Consider the following 10218-nt stretch of genomic DNA (forward strand, 5'->3'; position numbering starts at 1 on the left):
TGATTCCATACTAATTTCAGGATTTTTTGTTCTACCTCTTTGAAAAATACTAGTGGAATTTTTATCGGAATGGCATTAAAAGTATAGATTGCTCTAGGCAGTATAGACATTTTCACAATGTTTATTCTTCTGATCCAAGAGCATGAGATGGTCATCTATCTTTTTTTTTTCTTAGTCTTTTTTTAAATTTTATTTTCATTTATTTTTCTTTTTATTTTTTTCCAATTTATTTATTTTCAGAAAAATAGTATTCATTATTTTTTCACCACACCCAGTGCTCCATGCAAGCTGTGCCCTCTATAATACCTACCACCTGGTACCCCAACCTCCCACCCCCCCGCCACTTCAAACCCCTCAGATTGTTTTTCAGAGTCCATAGTCTCTCATGGTTCATCTCCCCTTCCAATTTACCCAAAAGCACATACCCTCCCCAATGTCCATAACCCTACCCCCCTTCTGCCAACCCCCCTCCCCCAGCAACCCACAGTTTGTTTCGTGAGATTAAGAGTCACTTATGGTTTGTCTCCCTCCCTATCCCATCTTGTTTCATGGATTCTTCTCCTACCCACTTAAGCCCCCATGTTGCATCACCACTTCCTCATATCAGGGAGATCATAGGATATTTGTCTTTCTCCACTTGACTTATTTCGCTAAGCATGATGCACTCTAGTTCCATCCATGTTGTCGCAAATGGCAAGATTTCGTTTCTTTTGATGGCTGCATAGTATTCCATTGTGTATATATACCACTTCTTCTTTATCCATTCATCTGTTGATGGACATCTAGGTTCTTTCCATAGTTTGGCTATTGTGGACATTGCTGCTATAAACATTCGGGTGCACGTGCCCCTTAGGATCACTACGTTTGTATCTTTAGGGTAAATTCCCAGTAGTGCAATTGCTGGGTCATAGGGCAGTTCTATTTTCAACATTTTGAGGAACCTCCATGCTGTTTTCCAGAGTGCTTGCACCAGCTTGCATTCCCACCAACAGTGTAGGAGGGTACCCCTTTCTCCGCATCCTCGCCAGCCTCTGTCATTTCCTGACTTGTTGATTTTAGCCATTCTGACTGGTGTGAGGTGATATCTCATTGTGGTTTTGATTTGTATTTCCCTGATGCTAAGTGATATGGAGCACTTTTTCATGTGTCTGTTGGCCATCTGGATGTCTTCTTTGCAAAAATGTCTGTTCATGTCCTCTGCCCATTTCTTGATTGGATTATTTGTTCTTTGGGTGTTGAGTTTGTTAAGTTCTTTATAGATTTTGGACACTAGTCCTTTATCTGATATGTCGTTTGCAAATATCTTCTCCCATTCTTTCAGCTGTCTTTTGGTTTTGTTAAGTGTTTCCTTTGCTGTGCAAAAGCTTTTGATTTTGATGAAATCCCAAAAGTTCATTTTTGCCTTTGCTTCCCTTGCCATTGGCGATGTTCCTAGGAAGATGTTGCTGCGGCTGAGGTCGAAGAAGTTGCTGCCTGTGTTCTCCTCAAGGATTTTGATGGATTCCTTTCTCACATTGAGGTCCTTAATCCATTTTGAATCTATATTTGTGTGTGGTGTAAGGAAATGGTCCAATTTCATTTTCCTGCACGTGGCTATCCAATTTTCCCAACACCATTTATTGAAGAGGCTGTCTTTTTTCCATTGGACATTCTTTCCTGCTTTGTCGAAGATTAGTTGACCATAGAGTTGAGGGACTATTTCTGGGCTCTCTATTCTGTTCCATTGGTCTATGTGTCTGTTTTTGTGCCAGTACCATGCTGTCTTGATGATGACAGCTTTGTAATAAAGCTTAAATTCCGGAATTGTGATGCCACCAACTTTGGCTTTGTTTTTCAATATCCCTTTGGCTATTCGAGGTCTTTTCTGGTTCCATATAAATTTTAAAATTATTTGTTCCATTTCTTTGAAAAAGATGGATGGTACTTTGATAGGAATTGCATTAAATGTGTAGATTGCTTTAGGTAGCATAGACATTTTCACAATATTTATTCTTCCAATCCAGGAGCATGGAACATTTTTCCATTTCTTTGTGTCTTCCTCAATTTCTATCATGAGAACTTTATAGTTTTTTGAGTATAGATTCTTAGCCTCTTTGGTTAGGTTTATTCCTAGGTATCTTATGGTTTGGGGTGCAATTGTAAATGGGATTGACTCCTTAATTTCTCTTTCTTCTGTCTTGTTTTTGGTGTAGAGAAATGAAACTGATTTCTGTGCATTGATCTTATATCCAGACACTTTACTGAATTCCTGTATAAGTTCTATCAGTTTTGGAGGGGAGTCTTTTGGGTTTTCCACATAGAGTCTCATATCATCTGCGAAGAGTGATAATTTGAATTCTTCTTTGCCAATTTGGATGCCTTTAATTTCCTTTTGTTGTCTGATTGCTGAGGCTAGGACTTCTAGTACTATGTTGAATAGCAGTGGTGATAATGGACATCCCTGCCGTGTTCCTGACCTTAGTGGAAAAGCTTTCAGTTTTTCTCCATTGAGAATGATATTTGCGGTGGGTTTTTAATAGATGGCTTTGATGATATTGAGGTATGTGCCCTCTATCCCTACACTTTGAAGGGTTTTGATCAGGAAGGAATGCTGTACTTTGTCAAATGCTTTTTCAGCATCTATTGAGAGTATCGTATGGTTCTTGTTCTTTCTTTTATTGATGTGTTGTATCACATTGACTGATTTGCGGATGTTGAACCAACCTTGCAGCCCTGGGATAAATCCCACTTGGTCGTGGTGAATAATCCTTTTAATGTACTGTTGAATCCTATTGGCTAGTATTTTGGTGAGAATTTTCGCATCTGTGTTCATCAAGGATATTGGTCTATAGCATTCTTTTTTGATGGGATCCTTGTCTGGTTTTGGGATCAAGGTGATCCTGGCCTCATAAAATGAGTTTGGAAGTTTTCCTTCCATTTCTATTTTTTGGAACAGTTTCAGGAGAATAGGAATTAGTTCTTCTTTAAATGTTTGGTAGAATTCCCCCGGGAAGCCATCTGGCCCTGGGCTTTTGTTTGTTTGGAGATTTTTAATGACTGTTTCAATCTCCTTACTGGTTATGGGTCTGTTCAGGCTTTCTATTTCTTCCTGGTTCAATTTTAGTAGTTTATATGTTTCTAGGAATGCATCCATTTCTTCCAGATTGTCAAATTTGTTGGCGTAGAGTTGCTCATAGTATGTTCTTATAATAGTTTGTATTTCTTTGGTGTTAGTTGTGATCTCTCCTCTTTCATTCATGATTTTATTTATTTGGGTCCTTTCTCTTTTCTTTTTGATAAGTCTGGATAAGGGTTTATCAATTTTAGTAATTCTTTCAAAAACCAGCTCCTAGTTTTGTTGATTTGTTCTATTGTTTTTTTGGTTTCTATTTCATTGATTTCTGCTCTGATCTTTATGATTTCTCTTCTCCTGCTGGGCTTAGGGTTTCTTTCTTGTTCTTTCTCCAGCTCCTTTAGGTGTAGGGTTAGGTTGTGTACCTGAGACCTTTCTTGTTTCTTGAGAAAAGCTTGTACCGCTATATATTTTCCTCTCAGGACTGCCTTTGTTGTGTCCCACAGATTTTGAACCGTTGAATTTTAATTATCATTTGTTTCCATGATTTTTTCCAATTCTTCTTTAATTTCCTGGTTGACCCATTCATTCTTTAGAAGGATGCTGTTTAGTCTCCATGTATTTGTGTTCTTTCCAAACTTCCTCTTGTGGTTGAGTTCTAGCTTCAGAGCATTGTGGTCTGAAAATATGTAGGGAATGATCCCAATCTTTTGATACCAGTTGAGTCCTGATTTAGGACCGAGGATGTGATCTATTCTGGAGAATGTTCCATGTGCACCAGAGAAGAATGTGCATTCTGTTGCTTTGGGATGAAATGTTCTGAATATATCTGTGATGTCCATACCATCCAGTGTATCATTTAAGGCCTTTATTTCCCTGTTGATCTTTTGCTTGGATGATCTGTCCATTTCAGTGAGGGGAGTATTGAAGTCCCCTACTATTATTGTATTAATGTTGATGTGTTTCTTTGATTTTGTTATTAATTGGTTTATATAGTTTGCTCCGCCCACGTTGGGGGCATAGATATTTAAAATTGTTAGATCTTCTTGTTGGACAGACCCTTTGAGTATGATATAGTGTCCTTCCTCATCTCTTATTATAGTCTTTGGCTTAAAATCTAATTGATCTGATATAAGGATTGCCACTCCTGCTTTTTTCTGAGGTCCATTAGCATGGTAAATTCTTTTCCACCCCCTCACTTTAAGTCTGGAGGTGTCTTCGGGTTTAAAATGAGTTTCTTGGAGGCAACATATAGATGGATTTTGTTTTTTTATCCATTCTGATACCCTGTGTCTTTTGATTGGGGCATTTAGCCCATTAACATTCAGGGTAACTATTGAGAGATATGATTTTAGTGCCATTGTATTGCCTGTAAGGTGACTGTTACTGTATATTGTCTCTGTTCCTTTCTGATCTACCACTTGTAGGCACTCTCTTTGCTTAGAGGACCCCTTTCAGTATTTCCTGTAGAGCTGGTTTGGTGTTTGCAAATTCTTTCAGTTTTTGTTTGTCCTGGAAGCTTTTAATCTCTCCTTCTATTTTCAATGATAGCCTAGCTGGATATAATATTCCTGGCTGCATGTTTTTCTCGTTTAGTGCTCTGAAAATATCATGCCAGCTCTTTCTGGCCTGCCAGGTCTCTGTGGATAAGTCAGCTGCCAATCTAATACTTTTACCATTGTATGTTACAGACTTCTTTTCCCGGGCTGCTTTCAGGATTTTCTCTTTGTCACTAAGGCTTGTAAATTTTACTATTAGGTGACGGGGTGTGGGCCTATTCTTATTGATTTTGAGGGGCGTTCTCTGAACCTCCTGAATTTTGATGCTCGTTCCCTTGGCCATATTGGGGAAATTCTCCCCAATAATTCTCTCCAGTATACCTTCTGCTCCCCTCTCTCTTTCTTCTTCTTCTGGAATCCCAATTATTCTAATGTTGTTTCACCTTATGGTGTCACTAATCTCTCGAATTCTCCCCTCATGGTCCAGTAGCTGTTTGTCCCTCTTTTGCTCAGCTTCTTTATTATCTGTCATTTGGTCTTCTATATCGCTAATTCTTTCTTCTGCCTCATTTATCCTAGCAGTGAGAGCCTCCATTTTTTATAGAACTTCATTAATAGCTTTTTTGATTTCAACTTGGTTAGATTTTAGTTCTTTTATTTCTCCAGAAAGGGCTTTTATATCTCTGGAGAGGGTTTCTCTAATATCTTCCATGCCTTTTTCAAGCCTGGCTATAACGTTGAGAATTGTCATTTTGAACTCTAGATCTGACATATTACCAATGTCTGTATTGATTAGGTCCCTAGCCTTCGGTTCTGCCTCTTGTTCTTTTTTTTTGTTGTGAATTTTTCCTCCTTGTCATTTTGTCCAGCTAAGAGTATATGAAGGAGCAAGTAAAATACTAAAAGTTTGGCAACAATCCCAGGAAAATATGCTTTAACCAAATCAGAAGAGATCCCAAATCGTGAGGGGGGAGAAATCTCCTCTGATTGGGATCTCCTTTGATTGGGATCTCCCAATATCTTCTGAATGGCATCTCCCAATCTCTTCTGATTGGGAACTCTTCTGATTTGGGGATAAAAATAGGTTCAAAAAGAAAGAAAGAAAAAAAAAAGAAGAAAAGAATTAAAAAAGAGATTGAATTAAAAATTCAATCAAAAATTTAAAAAAGAATTAAGAAAAAAAAAAGATTGAAGAGATTAGGATCTCTTCTGATTTGGGGATAAAAAGAGGTTCAAAAATAAAGAAAGAAAAAAAAGAAAAAAAATTAAAAAAAAGAAAATGAATAAAGAAAAGTATAAAAAAGAAAAAAAATATATATATATTAGATAATCTAGTTAAAAAACGTTAAAAAAGAAAAGTGTAAGAGAAGAAGAGAAAAAAATGAAAAAGAAAAAAATTAATTTAACTGCAAGGCTAAAAAATCACAGGCAGAAAGCCATGAGTTCCGTGGTTTGTTTTCTCCTCCTCTGGAATTCTGCTGCTCTCTCCTTGGTATTGAAACTGCACTCCTTGGTGGGTGAACTTGGTCTTGCCTGGATTTCTTGTTGATCTTCTGGGGGAGGGGCCTGTTGTAGTGATTCTCAAGTGTCTTTGCCCCAGGCAGAATTACACCGACCTTACCTGGTGCCGGGCTTAGTGATCTGCTCGGCTTTGCTTTCAGGAGCTTTTGTTCCCTGAGCGCTTTCCGTAGAGTTCCTGGAGGACGGGAATACAAATGGCGGCCTCCTAGTCTCTGTCCCGGAGGAGCCGAGAGCCCGGGGCCCCCCTCCACATTGCGCCCTCAGCGAACAGCTCCTAGTAACTTGCGTCTGCCTAACCTCTGGCCGCGCTCCGAGCTCACCGAGCTTGCGACCGGTTCAAGGCAACTCCGAGCTGCGAGCTTACTGTCGGCTCTGTCTCTGCAGCCGGCTTTCCCGTTCCAATATAAGCAAGCTCTGCGACACTCAGACACCCCCGATCCTTCTGAGACCCCGCGGGACCTGAGTTCACACCGACCCCGCGTGGGCTTTGCCCCGGTTTAGCCTCCGGAGCGATGTCCCTCAGCGGAACAGACTTTTAAAAGTCCTGATTTTGTGCTCCGTTGCTCCGCCGCTTGCCGGGAGCCGGCCCCTCCCCCCAGGGTCTATCTTCCCGTCGCTTTGGATTCACTTTTCTGCAGTCCTACCTTTCAGAAAGTGGTTGTTTTTCTGTTTCTAGAATTGCTGTTCTTCTACTCTTCGATCTGACAATGGATTTGCAGGTGTTTGCAATCTTTAGATAAGCTCTCTAGCTGATCTCCTGCTAGCTGAGGTAGTCTCAGCCTGCTACTTCTCCGCCATCTTGACTCTGTTCTGGTCATCTATCTTTTTGTGTCTTCTTCAATTTCTTTCTTGAGTGTTCTTTAGTTCCTTCAGTACAGATCCTTTACCTCTTTGGTTAGGTTTTTTCCCAGGTATCTTATGGTTCTTGGTGTTATAGTAAATGGAATCAATTCTCTAATTTTCCTTTCTATATTTTCATTGTCAGGGTATAAAAAAGCAACTGATTTCTGTACATTGATATTGTATCCTGCAACTTTACTGAATTGCTGTATGAGTTCTAGCAGTTTGGCGGTGGAGTCTTTTGGGTTCTCTATATAAAGTATCATGTCATCTGCGAAAAGAGAGACTTTGAGTGCTCGCTTCGGCAGCACATATACTAAAATTGGAACGATACAGAGAAGATTAGCATGGCCCCTGCGCAAGGATAAAACGCAAATTCGTGAAGTGTTCCATATTTTTCTAAAGACTGTAGTCAGAGATATAGAAGGACACTACATAATCCTTAAAGGGACTATCCACCAAGATGATCTAACAATCGTAATTATCTATGCTCCCAATATGGGAGCAGCCAATTACTTAAGAAAACTGTTAATCAAGAGTCATATTGATATGAATACACTAATCGTAGGAGATCTTAACACGCCTCTTTCAGAATTAGACACATCATCGAAGCAGAAAATCAATAAAGAAACAAGAGCATTGAATGACACATTGGACCAGATGGACCTCATAGATATATACAGAACATTCCACCCTAAAACAGCAGAATACTCATTCTTCTCAAGTGCACACGGAACCTTCTCCAGAATAGACCACATACTGGGTCACAAATCAGGACTCAGCCGATACCAAAATACAGAGATTACCCTGCATATTCTCAGACAATGCTTTGAAACTGGAGCTCAAAAACAAGGGAAAGTTCAGAAGGAACTCAAACACCTGGAAGCTAAAGACCACCTTGCTTAAGAATGCTTAGATCAACCAGGAGATCAAAGAAGAACTGAAACAATTCATGGAAACCAATGAGAATGAAGACACTTCGGTCCAAAACCTATGGGATACAGCAAAGGCGGTCCTAAGGGGAAAATATATAGCCATCCAAGCCTTGCTCAAAAAAATTGAAAAATCCAGAACACACCAGCTGTCTCTACACCTTAAAGAACCGGAAGATCAACAACAAATCAAACCAACTCCACACATAAGAAGGGAAATCATCAAGATTAGAGCTGAGGTCAATGAGGGAGAAACCAGAGATACAGTAGAATGCATCAATGAAACTAGAAGCTGGTTTTTTGAAAGAATCAATAAAATAGATAAGCCACTGGCTACACTAATCCAAAAGAAAAGAGAGAAATCCCAAATTCATAAAATTATGAATGAAAAGGAGAGCTCACAACTAATGCCAAGGAAGTAGAAACAATCATCAGAAGATAATACGAACAGTTATATGCCAATAAGCTTAGCAACCTAGATGAAATGGATGCATTCCTGGAAAATTATAAACTACCAAAATTGAACCAGGAAGAAATTGACAACATGAATTAACCGATATCTAATAACGAGATTGAAGCAGTGATCAAAAACCTCCCAAAAAACAAGAGCCTAGGACCTGACGGATTCCCTTGGGAATTCTACCAAACCTTCCAAGAAGAAATAACACCTATTCTCCTGAAGCTGTTTCAAAAAACTGAAGCAGAAGGAAAACTTCCAGACTCTTTCTATGAAGCCAGCATTACCCTGATCCCCAAACCAGGCAAGGACCCTATCAAAAAGGAGAATTTCAGACCAATATCACTGATGAATATGAATGCTAAGATTCTCAACAGGATCCTAGCAAAGAGGATCCAACAGCACATTAAAAAGATTATCCACGATGATCAGGTGGGATTCATCCCTGTGCTACAAGGATGGTTCAAATTCACAAATCAATCAATGTGATACAACAAATTAATATGAGAAGAGAGAAGAAACACATGGTCCTCTCAATTGATGCAGAAAAAGCATTTGACAAAATCCAACATCCGTTCCTGATTAAAACGCTTCAAAGTATAGGGATAGAGGGAACATTCCTGAACCTCATCAAATCTATCTATGAAAGACCCACAGCAAATATCATCCTCAATGGGAAAAAGCTTGCAGCCTTCCCATTGAGCTCAGGAACAAGACAAGGATGCCCACTTTCACCACTCTTGTTCAACATAGTATTAGAAGTCCTAGCAACAGCAATCAAACAACAGAGAGAAATAAAAGGTATCCAAATTGGTAATGAAGAAGTCAAACTCTCTCTCTTCACAGATGACATGATTCTATATATGGAAAACCCAAAAGACTCCACCCCCAAACTACTAGAACTCATACAGCAATTCAGCAACGTGGCAGGATACAAAGTCAATGTGCAGAAATCAGTGGCTTTCTTATACCCTAACAAGGAAGATACAGAAAGGGAAATTAGAGAATCGATTCCATTTACTATAGCACCAAGAACCATAAGATACCTTGGAATAAACTTAACTAAAGAGGTAAATGATCTCTACTTGAGGAACTACAGAACACTCAGGAAAGAAATTGAAGAAGACACAAATGGATGGAAGACCATTCCATGCTCTTGGGTAGGAAGAATAAACATTGTTAAAATGTCTATACTGCCTAGGGCAATCTATACTTTTAATGCCATTCCGATCAAAATTCCACCGGCATTCTTCAAAGAGCGGGAGCAAATAATCCTAAAATTTGTATGGAATCAGAAGAGACCCCGAATCACTAAGGAAATGTTGAAAAACAAAAATAAAACTGGCGGCATCACCTTACCTGATTTCAAGCTTTATTACAAAGCTGTGATCACCAAGACAGCATGGTACTGGCATAAAAACAGACACATAGACCAGTGGAACAGAGTAGAGAGCCCAGATATGGACCCTCAATTCTATGGTCAATTAATCTTTGACAAAACAGGAAAAAATATACAGTGGAAATAAGACAGTCTCTTCAATAAATGGTGCTGGGAAAACTGGACAGCTATATGTAGAAGAATGAAACTCGAACTTTCTCTTACACCGTACACAAGGATCAACTCAAAATGGATAAAAGACCTCAACGTGAGACAGGAATCCATCAGAACCTTAGAGGGGAACATAGGCAGTAATCTCTTTGATATCAGCCACAGCAACTTCTTTCAAGATATGTCTCCAAAGGCAATGGAAACAAAAGCGAAAATAAACTTCTGGGACTTCATCAAAATCAAAAGCTTCTGCACAGCAAAGGAAACAGTCAAAAAAACAAAGAGGCAACCCACGGAATGGGAGAAGATATTTGCAAATGACAGTACAGACAAAAGGTTGATATCCAGGATCTATAATGAACTCCTCA

The 10218-nt window shown here is 39.2% G+C and overlaps 1 non-coding gene across 1 annotated transcript; it reads left to right on the top strand.

The window, feature by feature from the left end:
- The first annotated feature begins 7204 nt into the window (after positions 1-7204).
- Positions 7205-7311, top strand: LOC122905699. The gene has a single exon (XR_006384393.1). It is a non-coding gene; the product is annotated as a U6 spliceosomal RNA (small nuclear RNA).
- Positions 7312-10218: the final 2907 nt, after the last annotated feature.

The sequence above is a fragment of the Neovison vison genome, chromosome 4 (assembly GCF_020171115.1).
Source record: "Neovison vison isolate M4711 chromosome 4, ASM_NN_V1, whole genome shotgun sequence".
NCBI lineage: Eukaryota > Metazoa > Chordata > Mammalia > Carnivora > Mustelidae > Neogale > Neogale vison.